The sequence below is a fragment of the Oryctolagus cuniculus genome, chromosome 11 (assembly GCF_964237555.1).
Source record: "Oryctolagus cuniculus chromosome 11, mOryCun1.1, whole genome shotgun sequence".
In the NCBI taxonomy this organism is placed as follows: Eukaryota; Metazoa; Chordata; class Mammalia; order Lagomorpha; family Leporidae; genus Oryctolagus; species Oryctolagus cuniculus.
The window spans coordinates 91,402,031-91,427,145 of record NC_091442.1 but is presented as its reverse complement, the minus strand read 5'-3'; the positions used below and the strand labels follow the sequence as shown (position 1 = coordinate 91,427,145).

Below are 25,115 nucleotides of genomic sequence, written 5' to 3'. Positions count from 1 at the left end.
AAATAAAAAGAAAGGGGGATCTGTGGGGAGCAACTGGGACTATACTGTTACTGGAATTAAGACTTATTCTATGCATCTGCTCTCCCACTGTGGGGAGCAACTCGGACTATATTGTTACTGGAATTAAGACTTATTCTATGCATCTGCTCTCCCACAATATGGCGCTGGGAGAGGAGAAAACAGCTTCTACGCAGCTGCCTCCAGTTCAACCAATAAACTGTAGGACCTACTCCTGATTGGAGGAGAGCAGCGTACTCGGCGTGTGGGCAGCCGAGTTAGGATTGGCGGAGGAGGACTATAAAGGAGGAGAGAGACGGCATGCACCAGGAACATCTAAGGGGAACATCTGAGGGAACACCTGTGCAGCCCCCCGAGAAAGCCGGCCGGCGGTGTGCCGCTCCCCTGCGGAAGTGGGGAATGCGGCCAGGGGGAACTGCCCTTCCACGGAGGTGGAAGGGATAGTAGCCAACCCAGGAAGAACCAGCAGCAAACCCGGGGAGGGCCGAGCAGACGAAAGAACAGCGCAGGGTCCTGTGTCGTTCCTCCACGAAGAGGGGGAGCGACACTAATGCTTCTATTTTCCAATTGCCTAGTAGAAGTGAAAGAAATTTATTACAAGCACTAGAAATTGAATTACAACAGTTCTGCCCCAAAACTTGTTGGTCCTATTTTCAACTAACACAAATGCTTGGATATCACTTTCTGAAAATGTTGATCTCCTGAGACATACTGTATCTCTGTACTTGCCCAGTCTTCCTCATGAACAAAAGTAGATAATGTACGAAAATCAATTAATATCAGCTAAATTCAAAAATATTTTTTGATAATCCACTATGTTTAGTGCAGAAGACAAAAAGATGAAGAATAGATGAACATCTCTGCATTCTAAAAGACTGCTGTACAGGAATAAAATAATATAAAAAATAGAAGAACGAAAATAACTACGGCAGTGAATGGAAAGCATTTTACTCTATCTTTCTACTTCAGAACCTATCAAAAGAGGGCAGCACCATGTCATAATGAGTAAAGCCACTGCTTGGGATGCCGCAAACCCATATGGGCACCAGTTCAAGTCCCAGATGCTCCACTTCCTATTCCGGCTCCCTGCTAGTGCATTTGGGATAGCAGTAGAAGATGGTCCAAGTACTTGGGCCTCTGCTACCCACATGGGAGACCTGGAAGAAGCTCCTGGCTTCTGACTGGCACAGCTCTGGCCATTGCAGCCATCTGGGGAGTGAGCTAGTGGATGGAAAACCAATCTCTTTCAAATAAATCTTTAAAAAAAATCATCAAAAATAACAAACAAATGATGGGCAAGTAAAAAGAATATCCTCATTAACTCTAGGAAATTGCTATGACTCCTAATGCCACACTGTAAAGCGCATCTAGACTGAGAGAAAAGAGCATGTTTAGTATCAACACATGCTGCTCTGGGTCTTATATTGCAAATAAACCCTGCCACACTCCTGAAATTGTCACATTCCAAAGGACATATGAATTTTTTTAATTAGAATTTCCTGTCAGGCTGATTTTCATAGCCAAGAATTACAAAATAGAGAGTATTGAAGAAAAAAAAAGCATGGTGATCCATATGCCAATTCTATTTTTTGGTTTCCTTTCCAAAGGACATAAACCCATGGAAAGAGAGTTTGAAGACTTTTAGAAAACACTGTTAGGTCCAGGTTTCTACACTTAGTAATCTAAGAGGGCATTTCCTCCCAGGGTGAAAAAAAAATAATTTATGTGATGATAATGGTATTTGCAATAAATCCCCAGACTGCTCACAAGGTTCAACCACCATTCAAACATCAGTAATATTCAGAAAGATAGAGTCACTATGCATGACAGAAAGAGAGAGGGGTAGAAACCAGACTGAAAGCAAGTAAGAAGAAAGGAACATGAACAAAACACAGTGGGGAAACACAAGAATAAGTTCATGTGGTTCTACCTGATATGATGATAATCTTAAAAGAAGGAAAAAATTTAGAAGTATAAAAGAGCCATACAGTGTATACAATATGACAATAAGACTATGGAGAGGAAGAAAGATAATCCTTATAAAACAAAAAATTAAAAGAGGATAAATGAAAACATAGTGAAAAATATTCTAGAAACTAGCAAGTGTGATAAACACAGCTGAAACAATCAGGAAAATGGAAAAGAGATAAAGAGAGACATCAATAAATTTTAAAATTTTATTTTTGTTACAATATTTGCCATCTTAGTGGCACCAAACTTTAAACTTAAAAACTTCCTGTTTCAAATTCACAGAGCTAAAAATGTATAAAGACAAAGAAACAAACTTGAAATGATGAACTTACTGAGTTGTTTTACTCGCTAGAGAACTGTGAGCTACTTGGAGAAAGAGATGGTGTTTTCTCTTTTTAACCAAGTATGCTGCTTGGCATTGTGTAAGTGTTACATAAACGTTGATTAGACAGAATTGAATATTAATGCTTTCAGTGTTGCCAGGAAGATCATTCAGGCTGGTTCTTTTGATTATGATTTGGACTCTATGTACATATGCACAATTAAAAAGGCTTCTAGATGGGCCCCTGCACCTACATGGGAGACTCAAAGGAAGTCCTGGCTCTTAGCTTTGGTCTGGCCCAGTCTTAGCCATTGTAGCCATTTGGGGAGTGAACCAGAGGAAAGAAGATCGATGTCTCTCTCTCTCTCTCTCTCTGTCTCTCTGTCTCTCTCTCCTGGTCTTTCTGTAACTGTGACTTTCAAATAACCAAAAATAAGCCTTTAAAAAAGGGCTTCCAGAGGTTTTTTTTACTCTTGATAGCCTGAGTTTTACTTAGATCCACTTAACTGGGGAGAAGATGTTTGGTGCTGTGGTTAAGGTGCCACTTGGGACACTGGCATCCCATACTGCAATGCCTGAGTTCAAGTCCTGGTTCTGCTGTTGGTTCAGGCTTCCTAATGTGCACCCTTGGGAGGTAGCAGTGATGGCTCAAGTGGTTGGATCCTTGCCATCCATGGGGGAGACCTGGATTTAGTTCCTGGATCCTGGCTTCAGCTGGACCCAGCCTTGGCTGTTCTGCACATTTGGGGACTGAAATAGTGGATGGAAAAGATTCCCTTTTTCTCTCTCTTTCTAACAACTAAGAATAAGCAAATAACTATAAATCAACTTAGCTGAAAAGGCTACTGAATATATTATAATTTTGAGTTTGAACAACTGTAAAAGAAATGATTGATAGGAACTATTATATAATTATCAAAGTTATGCTTCATAAACTTATTTGGACATGCTATAACAGCAGTTTAAGATTAAAATGAAGGTCAAATTCAGACATCTGAATATGAACCTGACAGGGTTTTTCTCTCTTAAAAATAAGCAGCCATATTCTGGGAAATGAATTATATGTATTGGGCTGAGTACATAAATATTTGTTTGTATCTCCTTTTAAAGCACCATAATTCTTTCACACTACACACTCAACTCTACCCAATGTGGTTCTTATGAACCTCCAGATATCTTTCACCTTGACAGAGGTCAGTAGAGGAGATCTTTCCAGGTAAGTCATGGAAGTCTATGCGAGTCAAACCCTCTAAATACGCTCATGTAGGCACAAGTGATTCACCCTGTAGGTGTGTTCACCTAACTACATAAGTTTAGCTCTCTCAATTTTATCATACAGTTTTCAATCTCTCCTCTAATCACTGTAACTCTTTTTCTTTGCAATTACTTCTTTTGTTGTAGATCATTTATCCAATTCAATCTTCAGCTTTATTTTTTTTTTTTTTGCTTTTCCTGAAGATCTTGTGGATGTCTATGGTTTAAGTGGCCTCCCTCTACTGAAAGCTTCCACTTCAATGTCACCTTCCCATCAATTTCCTGAGCTCCGTATCTTCATTTTTAATTTCCTGATGGACAAGCCAACTGGAGTTTTCTGAAGCCCCCACAAACCCAGCGTATCTAAAAATGGGTCTTACTATTTCACCTGGACATTTCTTATATTTTCTACCAGTGGTTCTCAACTCAAGCTTTGGAAAAGGACATTGGTGTTGTTTCAAAAGTGAGATGGAATCACAATCGTGTATGAACGTTTTCAAACCCACCCCTTCTACATAATTTGTGCCAGAATTCCCAGAGGGCAGAGGAGTGACGTGAGTGTAACCTGAAAAAACCTTGCAGGTGACCGTGTCCAACCTTCACCCCCTCCCCCTTCCCACACTGTGAGCTGAGAAAGGCCATGTGAGGCCTGTAGAAATCCAAACTCCTCCTTCCGTGTGTGTTCCTTGCATAGGAGGTCAGAGTGCCTGAGACAAAGCTGAAGGATTTCCTAGTTACACCAGGAGGGGGAAGAGGACAAGGGGCTAGCAAATTCTATGGAATGGCCCAAATTCTGAAACATCTCTAATACCTGTTTCATGTTCTCTACTCCATTCCCTCTACAACTGTGCCACTTTGGGAGAAGTAATACCTAATGCATGACTTACCTGCCTGTAGTCTTCCCTCCAATCCCATGCACTCTACACACTGCTGTAAGAACATAGCGTGTATTTGTGTAGGTAACTACAGTGTAATGTAAATGCAATACAACTCATTGATATTCAGTGTATAGTTTGATAGATTTTGAAACTAAATACAGTCATATAACTACCATGAACTTCATAGAATAGAACATTTCTGACACCTGAAAAAAGTTTCCCTCATTCCCTTTGCAGTATGACCCTTCTCCCAGTGGAGATACATGGAGACATACATCACATAGTGTTTATGTCTGGCTTATTTCATTGGGTATAGTGTTTCTGAGATTCATCAAGGTAATTGTATATACCATTGAAATGTTCCTATTTATTTCTGAGTATTTATTCCAAAGTATGCTTATATGATAATTCACTTATTCACTAGTTATTGGGTATTTGAATTATTTCCAATTTTCAGAGAATATGAATTTATAAGGTTTTTATGATTTTATTTCTTTGTTTACTATCACTGATTTTGTTTTCAGAACAACACTGGCTTTAAAAACTAAATGATAAATGTTTCTCCTCTTCTATTTTCTGGAAAATATTGTGTGGAATTGATGTTATTTCTTCATTGACTGCTTGCTAGAATTCTTTAGTGAAACTGCCTGAGCCTAGAGATTTCTTTTTGGGGAGATTATAATTATCAATATGGTTAAGCCATTGCCTGCAACGCTGGCATCTGATTTTGTGGTACTGCTTCCAGTCCCAGCTGCTCAGCTTCCCAGCTGGCCCCCTGCTAATGCACTTGGGAAATCAACAGAAGATGGCACAACTATTTGGGCCCCTGCCACCCATGTTGGATACCCAGATGGAGTTCCTAGCTCCTGGCTCAGCCAAACACAACCCTAGCTGTTGCAGACATTTAGGGAGTGAACCAGTGGGATGGACAATCTCTCTCTCTGCCCTCTCACTGTCATTCTGCCTTTCAAAAAATAATCTTTAAAAAATAAAAAATGAAATTATAAACACAGATTTCTTAATAGTTGCTGGGATAGTCAAATTATTTAATTCTTATGAGGTAAACTGTGATGAATAGTGTTTTGTGAGGAGCATGTTTTCAGATGTGTCTATGTGGGGAATGTTGTTTATACAGTTCCCATAGCATCATCTTGATGTCAGCAGGATCCTATCTTACTCCTGATACTGGTTAGATGTTTCTTTCTCTTGTTGTCACTCTTACAAGAGTTTTGTCAGTTTTATTGATGTTTTTAAAGAAATAGCTTCTGTTTAATTGATTTCTCTATTGTTTATCAGTTTTCAACTTCACTGATTTCTGCCCCTATATTTACTGTGTCCCTCCATCTGCTTGATTTATATTTTTCTTGCTCTTTTTCTAGTTTCCTGATGTGGTAATCTCAGATTGATAATTTCTGTCTGTTCCTCTTTTAGATCACAAGAATTTAATGCTGTGTGTAATTTCCCCACAAATTAAGTACAACCCCCAAATTAATTGCAGTCTCTTGTACTTTCATTCAGTTCATTGTTTTTCTTTCTTTTGGGATTGCCGCTTTGGTCCATGGGTTATTTAGAAGTGTATTTGGTTTCTCAGTGCTTTAGGTATGATGGTGGGATGCATAGTTTGATCTGGAAAGGTGATGATGGTGCTGTGAACACCATTACTTTGAGGAAATTATTAAATATGAGATTGTCCTTACTGACTTTTGGAATCAGAACATTTTAAGTGAGCCTTACTATATCAAGAATTAAGTAAATTTATAGGTGTAAGTCTAGGAAACTTTTTTTTTGACAGGCAGAGTTAGACAGTGAGAGAGAGTGAGAGAGAGAGAGAGACAGAGAGAAAGGTCTTCCTTCCGTTGTCAACCCTCCAAATGGCCACTATGGCTGGTGCGCTGTGGCCAGCACACCGCACTGATCTGAAGCCAGGAGCCAGGTGCTTCTCCTGGTCTCCCTTGCGGGTGCAGGGCCCAAGTACTTGGGCCATCCTCCACTGCACTCCCGGGCCACAGCAGAGAGCTGGCCTGGAAGAGGGGCAACCAGGACAGAATCCGGCGCCCCAAACGGGACTAGACCCCGGGCTGCTGGCAATGCAGGCAGAGGATTAGCCAAGTGAGCCGAGGCGCCGGCCTTAGGAAACTCTTGTAATGAATCGAGTTACAAAGTTATGACAGTATCTGGTGGACTGACCAAACTATGTAACTATATTTAAATGATCACAAAATGATGTTGAAAATGATTACAGAAAATAAAGACAACATATCCAGAAGAAAAGTGATGATGAAGTTTTAGAAGCTGCCAGATGGATAAGTGATAACTGAGTTTAGAGAGTAGAAGAAGTTGAAGCTTTGACCCACATGGTGGGAGCCTATGCAGCAAGCTAGTAGCAATGCAGAAAGGCAGCAAAGCTCCGGACCTGGAAACAATGTCACACACAAGTTAGGTAGGACACAAGTGGATTTGAAAAGAGGAGGTTTATTTATTTTTTAAAAGCTGTGTAAATAGCAGCTCACACCCGAGATGCACTTCTCCTTTTCCCTCCTATGTTCTCTTTCTCCCTCCAGGCAGGGCACTGCATTTTCCTTCTAGAAAACTGACCCACACAAGCAAAGGAGTCTGCAGAGACTGACAGTCTTCAGTTAGTTGGTCTTGAGTATTGGTCCCTCAGGAAGCTGACCAACCAGATCACTATGACGAAGCCCAGAAGGGGACAAATCCTTACACTGACTTCCCAATCAGCATTTCAGCTTTTACAGAAGATGAATGTCAACCAAATGAATAGAAAAAAATATTGCCAACTACTCATCTGGCAAAAGAATTGATATCCAGAATATATAAGGAACTCAAAATACAACAAATAAACACCTCCACAAATGATCTATTTAAAAATGGACATATAGTCTGAACAGATATCTTTCAAAGGAAGAAATACAAATCGACAAACATATTTTAAAAGTTCAATGTCATGTTCCCATATTTGGAACTTTAAAAAGTTTATCTAATTGGGTAATAGTGATTATGGAAGACTGGCAAGGTTGGGGAGAGAAAGCTTATCAAAATGGCAGGTGTTGTGTGAAACAAAGATTCAAACATGTGTGGGCAGCCAACAATCACAGGTTGGGTACTGAGGATGAGAGTTGCAACTTCATAAGAAACTAGACTCCTGCCTTGAAGAGAGGAAGGTGTGTAGGAGGCGTGAAGCAGCTGACCAAGGGGTACTACTTTCTTAGTACATCTTCAGAATCAAGATTCTCTCTAAACTTCCCTGGTGAAGTTGATATTCAAGTGAGTACGAGACCACGGTTTGGAGCTACATGCTATCACAGAAACTAGGAATATTGAACAGAATGATGGAGCAGATAGGTGGGGAACATGGTGCACTGTGGTCAGAAAATGCCAACAAAACAGAAGAAAACTGACATCCCTCTGAGATCAACCGAAGAATCATGAATACAGAAGATGTGCAGCACCCAGGGTGAGTGATTTCACATGATCTCAAATTTGTCAGTGTATGTAAGCTTTCAGGGGAAGAATATTTACTAACACGGAGAGAAACCTGGTAAAAGATTGCCAAATGTGCCTGTAAGATAGAGGAAACTTGTTTAGTTAGAAGCCAAGATGCTATAGAGCACAGTTGAAGCAAGTAACACCTGGTTCCTGCCAAAATAACTGATGACAAAACATTCCAAGTAGCCTCAATTGATAGGGGAATTATATGTATATCTATAGCTTTCCCCTGATTACATGGTTTATTCATTCAACAAACATTTATTAACCACCAGTAGTCATTGGGCACTGTGCCAGTTAAGAGAGATGTAATAAAAATAATCATAATATATATGCTTTATCTGGTTTATAGTTTAATGGGGGAAATAAGGGTGATAAGCACTTCCAAAAAGGTCAAGGTCATTGGAAAGTAGTGGCAAAGGTGAAAGTGAAGTCAGGGACATCTTTGAGAAAGTGACTGTGCATCAGAGGTTCTATCCCAAATGGAATGGGAAGATGCTGGAGGCTTTGAAGGACACTCTGATCAGCCTTCAATTCTTAGAATGCCCCTCTGACTTTCTTAAGAATAGATATGAAGGGAGGAAAAGTAGATTCAAGGAAGACAGGAGGCTCTTGCAGCGTGTGAATTTTCTCTTTCTGGTTGGCACTCGATTTTGCCAAGAATCTTGATCGCTGAAATAATACATGGTAACGGCTATCGTTTGAATACTGTTTGTTCCCTCCTGAACTCCTGTTGAAATTTGCTTGTCATTGTGGCAGTGCTGGGAGGGAGAGTACAGTGACAAGTGACTGGGTCAAGAGGCAGAGCCTGCATGAATGGATAAATGCATCTTCACGGGAAATAATGAGCAATTACAGAATTCACCTTCCTTCCTTTTCCTTCTCCCATAAAGGAGCTCACTTGCCCTTCTGCTTTCCACCAGGACTGGAAGCTGTACAAGGCCCTCAACCGGATGTGGCCCCAACCTGTGATTTCACAGCTTGCACAATGATAAGCAAAACTAACCTGTGTCCTTTATCAATTACCCACTCTCAGGTATTCTATTAGTACAACAGAAAACATACTGGGACAGTAATTAAGGACGAACAGGTTACAATGGCTGTGCGCGCGCGTGTGTGTGTGTGTGTGTGAATGAGTCGTGCTGGTGTTGGTGTGAGCAGCCGTCAGGACAAACCAGGAGACTGTCTTATTGTAACGGGAAAGCTGCTCCCTCCCTCTCTAGCACACCCTTTCCCTCTCCCCTTGCTGCGGTCGCTGTCGTCCCCAGTTCCAGGATCTCCTGCCACACGCACCAGGGCCTGTCCGAGCAACTTCTCAGTTGTGATGTTTGTTGTGAAGCCCCTCATCAGTTATCACAGAGCAGCCAGATTTTCATGAACTATCAACCTATCTCTCGTGTAATTTCATTATTTTAAGATTAAAATGAATATGTAAACCAGAGTCAAAAGGTCTGTGGTTTAATAAGAAAAAGAATTTGCAAAGCTAAGGGCATGCCCTCATTTTCTGATACAAACCCTTCCCTAATTTTAAGTGTAACATCAATCAAATGAGTTTGGGAAGTGAAAAACTTTCAAGATTTGAAATTATTTTATCAAAAAAAACTCTACTTTTTAATTTTATTTTAAAATGTTTTCTCCTGCCTAAGCTGCTCATGATATTGAAGGGATGCCTATATATTTATATAAGCCAAAAATTCAATCTATGCATGGCCGATTGTTCAGTGATGTATTTGTGGCATGATTTGAGTATTCTCTAAGGGCACACGTGATTGCAGCTGGGTTCATAAGGGTTGGAACCTTTAGGAGATGGGGCTTAGTGGGAGGGCCTTAGGTCATTAGGAACTTGAGGAAGTTCACATAGAATTCTTTGATTTCTCATGAGACAAAAGCAACTGGCCTGGCTCCTCCTATTTTCTGCTTCCTGGCTTGAATTGTGGTAACTCGTTCCAGTGCATATGCCTTCCATTGCCATCTGCCATCCACCACCTACTTTGGGGACATCACCAGAACTGAGCTGATGCAGGTACCATGCCCTGAACCTCCAAATTTGTGAGTTACATCAACTCTCTTTTCTTCATATGTAGCTTGTGTCAGGTATTTTGATACAGTGATCAAAAGCTCACTAAAACATCTGCTTACTGTTCATCTACTCATTTACACAGTTATTATAGAGCAGCACAGTTCTAGGCACGGAGATCCTTGTTCTCAAGTGGTTTTCATTCAGGGTGGGTACTATACATTGGAAATTACAACATAAATAGGTGCTTATGATTGCAACGGGTAAACATGGCCTAGGGGCTAGACAAGCCCAAAGAGGGCACTCAGTTCAGTCATGGAAGTTCTCCTAGAAGAGCGGAGACTTGGAGAAGAAAAGCTTTCTTATTAATGCGTAGAATTCTACCAGGTGTAGCAGTGGAGAAAAGTACGGTAATATGTTGTTTAACAACACAGAATCTGAGAAACAAATTACTAGATAACTTTCATCATTGTGCAAATATCATAGCATGAACTTACCCAAAAGTAGATGATAAATCTACACATTTGGTCTATATGGCACATGAGTGTGTGTGCGCACACGCACACACACACACACACACACACACACTAGCCTATTTCTCCAAAAGCCATGATGAACAAAATGACATGAGATTTGGTCAAGCACAAGAGAAATTTATGCAATCAAGAAACTTGATAAAAACGAAATGTATGAGACTGCTGAAGGAGCAGGTGTACTATTTTACAGTGAAATTTTTAAGTAGAAGGCGGTAGCTTTGGGATCTGCAAGGAGAGAAGGCTACACTTCCGGGAATGGAGAGTCCCTACCCATACTTCTGGGGACAAAAAGTCCTTGTCAAGGTCCCTTGGGTGCCTAAAGGTCAACCAGTGAGGATGAGACCTGCCTCAACCTTTAACCCCCACGCCCTGTATCTATAAAAGGAGCCCTCCCAACCTGTGACGCGCGACTTCCCCGGCCCCCGATCTGTTGCTCTGTTGGGACTGGTGAACCTTGCCTGGGAGCGGAATCCCAATAAAAGCTTGTGAATTAATAGATTCATCTGCCTGGGAAGATTTATTACGCTCCTGACACCTTCCAGAAGGAATATATTCTGATGATAAAAAGTAAATATGTAAAGCAATAACAGTTGTCTACTATCGTGATCAAATGTTATGTAGGTACCTATTCATATTGCTATGACTTGCAGAGAATGTGACTTGCAGAGAATGTTCTGACTTCCTTAATTCAATTCTTGTGATGAGTATGAAGTGATCTATCGAAAGGGACATTAGTAATATTCAAATAATATATTGGGATATAAGTACAAAAATTTAATTTGCATGACACAAATTGAGAAAAATGTTTCACTATTTATTTATTTATTTTTATTTTTTGACAGGCAGAGTTAGACAGTGAGAGAGAGAGAGACAGAGAGAAAGGTCTTCCTTCCGTTGGTTCACCCCCCCAAATGGCCACCACGGCCAGTGTGCTGCGCTGATCCAAAGCCAGGAGCCAGGTGCTTCCTCCTGGTCTCCCAAGCGGGTGCAGAGCCCTGGGCCATCCTCCACTGCCTTCCTGGGCCACAGCAGAGAGCTGGACTGGAAGAGGAGCAACCGGGACAGAATCCAGCACCCCAACCGGGGTGCTGGCGCTGCAGGCGGAGGATTAGCCTAATCAGCCGCAGCGCTGGCCTCACTAACATTTTTTTAACATAGTCTGTCATTATTTATTGTCAACCAAAGTTTATCATTTAGATCTATTTGTCAATGAACACTGAAAAGGGGCTTAATTTTAGAGATGTAATAACAGCAGCAGTCATAGTAAATACTGATTGCATACTTTGTATGTGCTTGGCACTGGATTTAAATGCTCCCCTTAATATGTGGTAACTTAATCTTCAGAGCATGTTTATTTAGCAGGCATTTCATTCAAGGATGAGCACGGGAAGACTGAAGAGAAAGTTGATGGCAGAAATATTATGGCAACAATGAGACTGAGAAGAGAGTAGATCCAAGCAGGAGGAAATGGTCACTGGTGGCTAATGTTAGTGCTAGGTGTACTGAGAGAAAAATATAAAGTACACATGTGCTTTAACAACAATGCAATGATCTAAGACCTTGGCCAGGAAAGTTCACTATCACGGTCAGTTAGAAGACAGAACGGAGTGCCACAGCTCAAAAGCAAGGAAGCTTTGAAGGCTGAGAGTATTGACAACTCTTTTAACTGTGAAGAAGTGAGCTCCGAGATGATACACCATTGCAGTCGCATTATTCTAGGCACAAGTCAACTTGACCATTGATTGAGTCAGAAAAAATGGTGGCAGCACTAACAACTACTTCCTTCTCCCCTCCTCGCACTACCTCTGCACTAGTGCAGCGCAACCCTGGTGTCTCCCTGTGAAGCTGAAGAAGCTGACACCATTCCTAATCATAGCAACAAAAAGACATGGACACAAGACTGAAACAAAGGCCACAGTGATTTTTAAAGCAGCAGGGCTGAAAGAATATGAGACAGGGCCTAAGAACGAAAGAGCAAGGGACAGGCATTTGGTGCAGCAGTGAAGACCCTGCGTGGGATGCCCGTGTACCCTATGGATGTGCCTAGTTGGAGTCTCAGCTCCTCTTCTTCCAATCCACTTCCTACTAATGTGTACCCTGGGAGACAGCAGATGGTGATTCAAGTAATTGAGTAGCTGCAAGTCAAGGAGACCTGGGTTGACTTCTGGGCTCCTGGCTTTGTATTGGCCTAGTCCCGGATGTTGCAAGCATTTGGGGAATGAACCAGCAGATGGGAGATCGCTCCCCTCCCCTTCTCTCTTTTCTTTCTCCACCCCTCTGCTTTCAAATAAAATGAAAACAACAGTTTTTTGAAGAATGAAAACAATATGTGACTTGAAGTAATGGGTTGCAAGCATTTCTGATGAACCAGATTATTTTCTAATTGGATGGCATCATCACTAAATTTTATATACTATATTTGAGTGTCTAATTTCCTTGTCTGTGTCAGGATGGTTTAGTGGTTCATCCAATTGCCTTTGGGACTAGAGAGAAGTGCTCACACTTCCTAGTTGTGGCTTTAAGAAAAATTATCAGATGTCTTTATATCTCTTCTCATTGGTAATGATGGCCAATAAAAATAATGCCTACTAAATAAACATGCTCTGAACATTAAGATACATTATGTAAGGCAAGCACTTATCACAAGCCAATCATATACAAAGAGTTCAATGTTTACCTCTACTGTTGTATCTTTAACATTTTTTCATAGTTCATTAATATATGTAAATAGATTTTAATAATAAATGACAATGGATTTTCTTTAAAAAATTAGTTTTTGCTCAGTAACATTCAAATTAAATTCTTATACTTACATTCCAGTATATTATTTGAGTATTATTAATTAGTAACAAAATGCAAAAGAGGAAAACAGAAAAATAAGGAGATTTACATACTTTGTCCAATTAAATAATATGGCTCTAGTAACTTAAATTTCTGTAAGTAGCCATAGAATTTATAACACATGCACTCATTCTTAGCACTTTTACCAAACAAAGTCTCAAGTACTCCTGATTCGGATTCCAGATTTGCACTGGAGCCTGGTCTCGATTTAGCAAATCTCTCCAGCATCTCACTTGGACTATAAAATGGTATCTGAAATATTCACCAGCACCTTAATTATAACAACAAAGTTTCTTTGCCCTCTGTCAATGATTTTCTCCACATCTACATCACAAAGTTGTGGATTATATTAAGCTAAATGATGATTCAGTCTGTACTGGATCTACAGCACAGAAGCAAGCCACACGAGAATGACATTTAAAGTTGGTTTTTAAAGCAAAGATAGAAATAATGCCCCTGAAAATGACCTTCAAGAACAGTATGGTACTATCTTTCACTAAGGTCCAAAACAATTTTTTTTCTCTATCCTTAGAACAGAGCTCTGCTTCTTTTTGGTTAAGAACCAAATTAAAGCTGCCTTGCATGGAAGGCACTTAGGGACTATGTTACAGAATAAACATTTACCACATGTTTAAAAATGAAGGTGGTAACGGGCACCACTTCTAGTCCTGGCTGCTCCTTTTCTGATCCAGCTCTCTGCTGTGACCTTGGAAAGCAGTAGAAGATGGCCCAAGTCCTTGGGCCCCTGAACCCACGTGGGAGACCTGGAAGAAACTCCAGGATTCAGGTCAGTCCAGCTCCTGCCATGGTGGCCATTTGGGGAGTGAACCAGTGGATAGAGGATCTCTCTGCCTCTCCCTCTCCCTATCTATAACTCTCTCAAATAAATAAAATCTATGAAAAAAATGAAGAGTGTACTTAGTGATGTAACATGCTCACACTCCAGCAGTCAGCAACTGTGATAACCAGAGGTGTGATGGATTTGTGTCTTTCATTTCCCACTCTTAGATCCCCAAACTCATGCTGCAGACAGTGAATAAATTCAATTGATCTTCTTTGCTTTGTGCCCCTGCACATGTGTAACTGAATTTATTTAAATTGCACAAGCATTCCATGCTGCTCCATTGTATATATATTTTTTTAACTTTTATTTAATGAATATAAATTTCCAAAGTACAGCTTATGGATTACAATGGCTTCCCCCCCGATAACTTCCCTCCCACCCACAACCCTCCCCTTTCCCTCTCCCTCTCCCCTTCCATTCACATCAAGATTCATTTTCAATTCTCTTTATATACAGAAGATCAGTTTAGCATACATTAAGTAAAGATTTCAACAGTTTGCTCCCACACAGAAACATAAAGTGAAAAATACTGTTTGAGTACTAGTTATAGCATTAAATCACAGTGTACAGCACATTAAGGACAGAGATCCTACATGAGGAGTAAGTTCACAGTGACTCCTGTTGTTAACTTAACAAATTGGCACTCTTGTTTACGGCATCAGTAATCACCCTAGGCTCTTGTCATGAGTCGCCAAGGCTATGGAAGCCTTTTGAGTTCACCAACTCTGATCATATTTAGACAAGGTCATAGTCAAAGTGGAAGTTCTCTCCTCCCTTCAGAGAAAGGTACCTCCTTCTTTGATGACCTGTTCTTTTCACTGGGATCTCACTTGCGGAGATCTTTCATGTAGGGTTTTTTTTTTTTTTTTTTTCTTGGCCAGAGTGTTTTGGCTTTCCATGCCTGTAATACTCTCATGGACTTTTCAGCCAGATCCGCGTGCTTTAAGGGCTGATTCTGAGGCCAGAGTGCTGTTTAGGACATCTGCCATTCTATGGGTCTGCTGTGTATCTCGCTTCCCATGTTGGATTGTTCTCTCCCTTTTTTATTCTATCAGCTAGTATTTGCTCCATTGTATATATAACAGCATCAGTACGCTAGACCCTTAACAGCTATGAACAATCCTTACAAATATATACAAGAGCTCAGAGGTTTTTAATCCATTAAGTAAAACAAGAAAACAGATACAAAGAATTTGCAGAGCTATTATCCACAGTAGGAGCATAGCAATGAGAACAGAAGATAAATTATGGAGGCAAAATATCCAGACTAATTATTTTCGAGCCTGTCCCAATCCAGATGTGATGCATAATAGGAAAGTGGAACATCTGCCTCTCTCTGACAGGGGGTGGAAGAGCATGAGAGGAAGAGCTACAGAGCAGTAAGACCATATTGAATGCACTAATTGGTGCTGTATATGCTGAAATGCAATTGTCTTGGTAATTAAGCTAAAACTATTTTCTGGGTAGGCACAAAAGCAGAATTCCCCTACTACCAAAGTTTTGGACTAGATCCTTACATGAGAAAACAGTAAAAATATTTTTCAGTTGGGAGCAACCTTAATCTATTCAGAAATACTGCAGATCAGTCAATAATGTGTGGTGTCTCAGGCTCTACTAACCAATAATTAAAATTGAGAAACGAGAATTCATTTCCTTCCTAAAAGTGAACTTGTTATATAGGAAGAACTTATTATTTTTGCAAGTATTGATACTCATTGGTTCTATGAATGAAAATCAGAATGCAGTGTTTAGGGACAATGGAGAAACACATCACCTCTTCCTCCTACACCTACACTGACTTTTGTTAGCTTCATATTCATATGCCTGCCCTTTTTCCCTAGTATTTTGAATATTTAATGCAATGTAACCAAAAGTGAAGGAAAATGTACAGAATAAGACTTTTAAAAAATAGGGGAGAGGGTGGCATTGCAGTACAGCATCATCCCATGAGCACAAATTCTAGTGTTGGCTGTTTCCTTCCTTCCTTCCTTCCTTCCTTCCTTCCTTCCTTCCTTCCTTCCTTCCTTCCTTCCTTCCTTTTTTCCATTTTATTTACTTGAAAGACAGGGTTACAGAGAGAGGTAGATCGGGGGGGGGGGGGCTCCATCCACGGGTCCACTCCCCAAATGACTGCAACAGCCAGAGCTGAGCTGATCCGAAGCCAGGAGTCAGGAGCCTCTTCTGGGTCTACCATGTGGGCGCAGGGGCCCAAGCACTTGGGCCATCCTCCACTGCTTTCCCAGCCCATAGCAGAGAGCTGGATTGGAAGTGGAGCAGCAGGGACTTGAACCATCGCCCATATGGGATGTCAGAGCTGCAGGTGGCAGCTTTAACCCACTGTGCCACAGCGCCGGCCCCTGTTCCATTTCTAATTGAGGTCACTACTAATGCCCCTGGGAAAGCAGTGGAAGATGGCCCAAGTACTTGAGCTCCTGCCACCCCTGTGCAAGACCAAGATGGAGTTCCTGACTTCAGTCTTACCCAGCTCTGGCTTTGGGGACATTTGGGGAGTAACCAGAAGATGGAAGATCACTCTTTCCTCTTTTTTTTCCTCCTTCTCTCCCTACAACTCTCTACCTTTAAAATAAATAATAAATAAATCATTTTAAGAAATAAAATTAAGAAAGTGGAGATGCAATAAAAAATAGGGAGGAAGGAAAGGAATAAAGGAAAGCCGATAGAGCCAGTTCAATACAGAATTAAATTACTTTTAAAGCACAATTATTTATCACCTTCAAATGATACTGTAATAAAGCATAACTAATTCAATACTTATGTGAGATGATTTATTAGAATAACACTTGTGTATATATTCCCCTTATTGAATTAGTTCAATTTTAAGCTAGTATCACAATTGTACAATTAAAGTATAATTAATGAATTTATGAAACTTGTAATAAACTGGGGGTGTATTAAAATCACAGTGACATTTTAAGGAAAATACAAAAATGTTAAAGCTACAAGAATTTTCTGGGGCTAGTGTTGTGGTGCAGTAGGTTAAGCTGTCGCCTCCAATGCCTGCAATCCATGTGGACTGCACTTCACGTACCAGCTGCTCCACTTCCAATCCAACCCCCTGGGAAGGGCAGCAGAGGATGGCCCACAGACTTGGGCCCTGCCATCTGTGTCGGAGACCTGCATGACACTCCTGGCTCTGGCCTGGCCCAGCCCTGTCCTTTGTGGCCATCTGGGGAATGAACCAGCAGATGGAAGCGTGCTCTCGCGCTCTCTCGCTCTCTCTCTCTCTCTCTCTCTCTCCCCACCCCTTTTCTCTGTAACATTTTTAAATAAATATTTTAAAACCGAATTTTCTAAAATTATATGCACACCTCTCTCTCTCTCTCTCTCTCTCTCTCTCTCACACACACACACACACCCCTCTCACACACAGTGTGTGTATGTTTAGAAATGATGACACTTACTAAGCAGGGTAATCATTTCCTGAGGACTTAGGACTTGAGTTTACTTTACTTTGTTATATATATTCCTCCCTTGTAGTGATATCTGATGTGTAATAAATTAGTGTCAGATTGTTTAAAAAAAAAACTTCAATTAAGAGTGATATTAGTAATTTAGGTAAGTCCTAAACTGAAAATACATAGATTAGTCCATGCATTTCTAAGTCTGATGGTAAGCTGAATTATGATAAATTAGGCCTTAACTGAGCAATTTGTAAATAACATAACATTTTCCCTCATAAATAGATGCAACAAAGAATCTATTCCCAAAGGAATTTTAAAATTATGCCATCACTTGGCACAGAAGAGCATCATCTTTAGACAATTCCCTCACAAGGAGAGGAAGAAGGAATGGAGAGACAGAGGGAAGGAATTAGAGAGGGATAGAGAGAGAGCAGAGGCACTTGGGAATATCCTTAGACATATTTGTCCCTACAAACTTTACTGAAAATTCTGCACGGAAAATGAAAAAATTTTATCCTCTACCATAAATGGTGACATTGGACTTCTTACTCACTTTTTTTTTTTTTTCAGTACCAATAGGTCTTTATTTATTCATTGTATTTCCACAGGTAAAGGAGAAAGGATGGGGAGAGTCAGTATATGTGTTACAAAGCAATTAGAAAATTGGAAAGGAGGAACCCAGAACAGCAAAAATCAACCTTCAAATACACACACCCCAGTGATGGGGTCACCAAACCCCAAGGGGGCGTAGTCTCCTGCAGTTCAGGAATGAGGGGAGGGGATCAGCGACAGAACAGACACAAGCTTTCCCACTCACCCTCCCTCCTTCCCTCCCTCCCATAAATTAAAGATTTCACACAAAGCTTTGGTTTCTAGCAGTAAACATGGAGTTACATTCGTCCGTCTCCTATCAAACAATCTTGTGGCCACTTTGACATAAGTTTCTTGCACCTGCATAAAAGTTCCTGAGTGACTTGGATGTACATTCATAGTCCCCTTCGTGGTCTCCAAACCCCACTTTCTACACATAAGATGCCCAGGAGCTTCTCTTCTTTAGGATACACATTGAGGTCTGACCCATCCAAATACATGAACGTCTTAAGTCTTTGGCATGAGTCACATCAGGAAATGGTCTTGACTCAGGAGGTTGGGAACAAGGGGTGGAGGCTTCCTATTTTGTTCAGAATTTTTGTAGGAATCCTTTAGATGTGTGGAGACACCCAGGATTCAATGTTTACGTGTGGGGGTGCAGATTTCCTTTTGTGGATGGGGGAATGGGGAAGAGGGTAGGTTAGGAGTCACATTTTAAGGACAGAAGATCCAGAATAGGAGAGGGGAAGGGGAACACCAAAGACAGCTTAAGATCCCCGCTTCAAGAAGAGAGCCTCCTGTGTTTCAGATCCTTCTGCCTGGTGCAGAACCTTCTGTCAAAGATGCTTTGGCTATTTTTCTCAGTATCTCTCAACACAGAAAGAAGTTTGTAAACAATAAAACCCCCGAAGAACACGGAGAAAGAGCAACACATTATATTTACACAAACTAGGCCACCTAGCAATCACCAACTCAGAGATGCAGTGAAGTCCTACAAGATCCAGACAAATACAATAACTACAGGGGGCAGCATTTGGGGGAGACAGGAACCCAGGACCAGACACACATCGCCCAATGCGTTCTATTGCATTTGTCCCGTTTCAACACAGTGAGGTAGGTTGCGGCGATCTCTCAGCATGTACATGAAACCCCCTTCTCCTTTAGTTACCATGACACAGTCATCACTACAGTCACAGGGCAGGACACTGGCTCTGGACACCACCACCGGGACCCTCACTTATGGGTCTCCCTGGAAGCCAAGAATTTGAGAAGGTTAAGGATTCTTTAGTCCTTGCTTCATGTTCACCCCTGGACAGCACAGGATGGGTACCGGGGTATTGGTCTTCAACTCATCCTTACCAGCTTCCATTTCTCTCACATGTGTATGTGCACACACACACACCCTGTTGTGCCTAGTGGGCCCCACCTAAATCTGGTTGGTGAAGGATGGCTCTGTTAAGTGAAGCAAGAGACCTGTGTCCTAGGGTCAGGCAGACCTGACCATGGCTTCCTCTCTGGGCCTTTCAGCTGGCATGGCCTGATTTCTCTGCACCATTTTTTTTTTTTTTTTTTTTGTCCAGACTAATTTTCAGTCTTCCGGGAGGAGGAGCTCAATCAGGGGGCAACCCCATTAACACTTCTTCTCCCTGAAACATTTTAAAGATGGAGGGGGCTTCAAGAGGACACTGTGGCAAAAAAGCCAGCTCCAATTGGCAAAGTGAGGTAGTTCAATAGGCTGTGCACTCCAGATAGTTGCTCTCCATGGTGATAAAAACAACAAAAAGCCTTCCTGCTGTGCAGACCTGGAGCTGCTGCGAACTTATCCCTGGGACTGCTCATGGATCTGAGAACACAGTGCAGGAATGAGGGCCTTTGATTAAAATATACAAAAATACAAACCCAGTTCAAATGCACAAGATGCGTCGTTCGTACACAGTTAGTGTAGTTGGCATCCTGGAGAAAGTGGGACCCAAGGAGCAGTTATCCAAGGGAGCAAAAAATAAATCGCATTGGCCCAGAATGGGGTCAGGAGTGAGCTCAGGAGCAGCAGGTCTGTGACTGTTCCCCAGCCACCCTTTTTGCCGATAGTCACAACCCACTGCTTGGGACAGTTCCCAGCACCCTGTCCCAGGATGGAGTTATGAGCAAACAAGATGTGGAAAACCCTGCCTTACTCCCGAGAGAGTCCCCCCACCCCGCCCCAGGATGTAGTGGTTTGGGGGCTGGGTCCAAGAATCTGGTCCCACAACCAATCTTCTCACCCCAGTGAGGGAGGTATCATTCCATATCCTCCCTTCAAAGGAAAACTTCCCCCATCCAGGCAACTTTCCAAAGCTAGAGATTTGGCACGCGGGGCCTCGGATAAAGCACGCAGGTTGCAGGGTGATATCCCCCCAAACCCCTTAATTGCATTTGGATGCAGCATGGTTGGAATTCCCTGCCTCACTCCTTCCTCCTGGCAAGAGGGAAAAAGGGGTGATGCTGTGAACCCCAGCCTGGGATACGAGGCAATGCCAGCTCCCCCCAACCCACTCTGTCTCCACTTGCTCTACTCTGCAGTTGATGCTCCTTGAAACTTCCTGATAGCCAAAAAACCAGCCCCCACCCACTGCGGCTCAATTCTGGGCCTGGGGAGCACGGCAGGGCTGTGGCTCGCCTCTTCATCCTCCAGGAAGTAGGCTGGCTTTCCCTGGGCGCTGGGGGCCTGCTGGGCCTTCAGGAGGCACGAGGCCACCATATGGCTGATGCTCTGGCAGAAGTGGCACTTCTTGGGCTGGGGTAGCAGCTTGCACTCCTTGGCATGATGGTCTAGACCTCCACAGTTGTAGCACCTGTCTCCTTTAGATCCGCGCTTTTGCATGCTCTTCCCCGTTGGCCGCCTCTCACTCCCAGCACAGAACACCCCACCAGGCCCGGTGACACGGATGGATTCCAGGCCCTTGGCGGACTTCTCGAAGGTGACTTCCACTGCTTCACCCTCCTTCAGGCTCCAGAAGCCCTCCATGTGCAGCTTACAAAGATGTCCACGGTGTGTGTGTGGGGGGAGGGGGTCGAGCGCGACCCCGGCGTGGGCGGTCACGGACAGGAAGCCGAACTCCATGTGCACATTAAACCACTTACAGATGCAGGCCCCGTGCAGCAGCTGTGGCTCATCCACCGCTCAGGCCGTGTCCTCCGGCGCCTTCTTTGCCACCTTAGTGCAGTGCAGCCACCTGCAAACTGCTGGCTGGACACGGGGCCCATGGTCGTCGGCAGAGCCCGCGGCCCCGGGCCCCTAGTCGGGTGGCTACTGGCCCCAGAGAAGTCCAGAGGCCCTCACTTTCAAATAAAGTTGTAATCAATGAGAAAGAGCCAACACTTGTGTGAATGTTCTATTTGAACAGTGCTTGCATGGGTATTCTCTCATTGAGTTTGCTTAATTTGGGGCTACTATTTAATCATCCTTCAACTAGACTCTCTATGTGAAGAAACTGTTTACAGAAGTTTGCTAAGTTGGGGGACACATAGGTAGAAAGCCCTTTATACCCTGTACTCTACTGAACTTTTCATTTTTTTTAGTAAATTATCTTTTTTTAGTAAATTATCCAGACTGCATATTAATAAGTCAGCTTTTCAAGCCAGAAGAGAGTCACTGCATTGGTTAGGAGTCAGGAAGGGAAGAGAGGTGATTAGATTCTTCTTGGACAGATTCCTTTGTATTCCTATACTTCTAAATTAAGTGCACTCAGTGTGAAAGACACAAACAATAAAGGCATCCGAGACCAGAAATCACTCCTATGTACACGTGCATTTTGAGAGCTGATGGTTAGCTCTGTCCGATGGGTGGGAACAGATGTTTTCTCCATTCTCCAAAGTTCCTTCCTCAGGCCTTTCTTTTCACTACCCCCTCCCACAGAAGGAAAAGAAGAGGGATGGGGAAATGAAGGCGGAGCGGGAGGGAGAGTCCCGCAGGTGAACTGAGGAAGGGTCATGTGACTTGCTGGGCTCGGACACCACTGGGCTTCTCAGGAACTGGCCCTGCCTGGGCCCCATCACTCTGCCCTTCTCCTGGCCTAGAGAGACAAGCTGGGTCTCCACTGGGCGTGGCTGTGACGCCTGTGACTCATCGGTGTAGGTTTGAGGGAGGAAGCCGTAGAGACCTTTCCTAACCTACCGGTTTACATTGTGCCTGCCAGTCGAACATTATAGGGCTCTTCACTTACTCCCAGCTCCTGGTTCAGAATCCAGAAAGATGCTTGACTAGAATCCAAAATCCCAACACACTCTTTCATTGTTATTACTGCTACTAAGACAGCAGAACATTTGGTGCCCCAGAGAGAATATATTAATAAAGTTGGGCCCACTTGAAAGACTCTAACATAATTTTAAGAAGGTAAAAATATGTTATGTTTTCAATTTTCTCCCATGACTACAATAATTAAAATGAGAAAAATTCTAAACTGTGCTTTTGGGGACATATAAATCAAAGTCAGTAATAAAAAAAAAAACTACATAAGCCTATAAATTTTGTAGCTTGACAGTGCTGCTTTAAAAACTGCAAATCTTTGACACATCATGGCTTAGGAATACACTTTCACAACATCTAATTGGTAACTGATAGAAAGACAAGAATCTGCTTTGAATCCAAAGCTTCCATCTGTTAGCTGATTGTTTCAGTGTGATTTTACTAATAATGAATTTTAAAAAGTACACATTTTAAATTAACACCATGAAGATATACTTCTTTTAAAAACTTATTAAAAAGACTTATTTACTCATTTTTTGAAAGTCAGACTTACAGAGATAGAGGGAGAGACAGAGACAGAGCAAGAGAGAGAGAGAGAGAGCGCTTCTTCCTGCTGGTTCACCTCCCAGATGGCTGCAATAGCTAGGACTGGGCCACACCGAAGCCAGGAGCCAGGAGCTTTATCTAGGTCTCCCCCATCCCCCCGCCATGGTTGGCAATGGGCCAAACACTTGTGACATCTTCTGCTGCTTTCCCCGGGTTATCAGTAGGGAGCTGGATTGGAAGTGGAGCACCCGGGACAGGAACCGGCACCTGTATGGGATGCCAGCATTGCAGATAGTGGCTTACCTGCCATGCCTCAGCGTCGGCCCTGTACTTCTCTCTTTTGCTCAAAGTCACATTGTGGGGTCCTATCTGCAAACCCCTCAATCTTAGATTCCTCATCCTGGACCACTCCCCCTGGTCAGACACTTTCACTGCATTGTCTACTTTCCCTTTAGAGCGCTACACAGGGACAGGAATGAAGTTACTGCTGTAACCAGGATGGCTGGGCTGCGTTCTTCAGTGGACGCTGGGATCCAGGAAGACAAGGATCACATTTGTCTGCTGTCTAGCACAGAGCCTGATGCATGACAAGCAGGTCAGATTCAACCAAAACAACATGTCATATTCTGCATGCAGAGCAGATATTAGAACCAGCTATATTTAAATTGGAAGTGAAAGAGACTTGCAAAAATGTAAAACATTACCATTCCATAATTATTGTTTTGGAAAACATTTTTCCACAGTAACAGGTGGATTTTACCAACCTGAGAAAATCCAAGTCAAGCTTATAGCACAGAATGCAGAACAGTGACTCCTCAATAAATATTAGCATTATCATTAATATCACTAATAAAACCATTATGGTATGCCCATTATATTCTTGACACAAATATGAATACCTGTTATCAACAGTGATTTTTTTCAAAGGTAAATCTAAAAGCTATGAGGCTTTTCCAGTATTCCCTGATGACCCTCTCTCTCATGCTCTACCTCAGTACAAAACACTGAGATGCAATCAGAACATCAAAGGGATCTGATCCCTTCACCTTTGCATTTGACATTTGCTCTGCCTGGAAGGCTCTCCTTCTCCTACCATGTTCAGTTCCTACTGCAAGGCTTCCATGTCAGAGTTATTCTGCATCTTATGGAAATTCGATCATAAAACTATTTACTTCATATTTTGTCTTATGGATTTGTATGCCTTCCAAACTCCTAGAGCCATGTTCAGACTCTAATGGGCACTCAGGAAATGATTATTGTGAGAACCTGTGAGTTAGGTTTGCTTTTAACATAATATGAATTTTTATGCACTACTTTACAGTTATTTTAGTTTCGTTTTCCAGATTGGTAGATCTTTGTTTACAAAGGATTTTTACTGATATGGCTAAATGTACCCATCTTTTTGCCTGCCAGACTCATCATTTGGAGATGCGCCATTGAGTCTTTGTGTTTTCCAACATTTGCTGCCAGGACTGGCTTGCTCAAAGACTAGAAATAAGAACATATTTTTTAGTGCCTGTGGAATATAAAAAATTTCATTGCAGATGCTATTCTCACAGACAGTCCAGGGAGAAGAGGGCAATTCTGTGGGTCGTTGGGCAGAAAGACATTGCTGACTCCTGGGCCATACTTTAATGAAGGTCACAACGTTGGGGACCCAAATGATGAGCTGGGGGGCTTCTTTTGTCGTGTGCATCAGGGGAAGAAAGCAGTTGGTAATAATCCAATGGTACCTGTGATATAGATTTTTTTCTTGGTGGCAAGGAATCCTGTAATCTCATGCCATTTAGATGAGAAAGCAAAATCTCAGTAAAGCTTATACCACGTTATCTGAAACAGTGAATCCCCAATAAATACTACTTATTAGCATTATCATTGATAAAACCATTATGGTGTGCCCATTATATTCTTGACATAAATATGAATACTTGTTATCAACAGTAATTGTTGATGTTTGCTTTGTCTACTTTCCCTTTAGAGCGCTACACAGGGACAGGAATGAAGTTACTGCTGTAACCAGGATGGCTGGGCTGCGTTCTTCAGTGGACACTGGGATCCGTGAAGACAAGGAGCACATTTGTCTGCTGTCTAGCACAAAGCCTGATGCATGACAAGCAGGACAGATTCAACCAAAACAACATGTCAT

General features: G+C 42.2%; 1 long non-coding RNA gene and 1 pseudogene across 1 annotated transcript in view; both read right to left on the bottom strand.

Annotated features, from left to right (window-relative positions):
* LOC127491170 (uncharacterized) overlaps positions 1 to 25,115 on the bottom strand; it is a 392,060-nt gene that overhangs the window by 47,577 nt on the left and 319,368 nt on the right. The window lies entirely within an intron of this gene.
* LOC100342031 (protein lin-28 homolog A pseudogene) lies at positions 20,726 to 21,441 on the bottom strand (annotated as a pseudogene).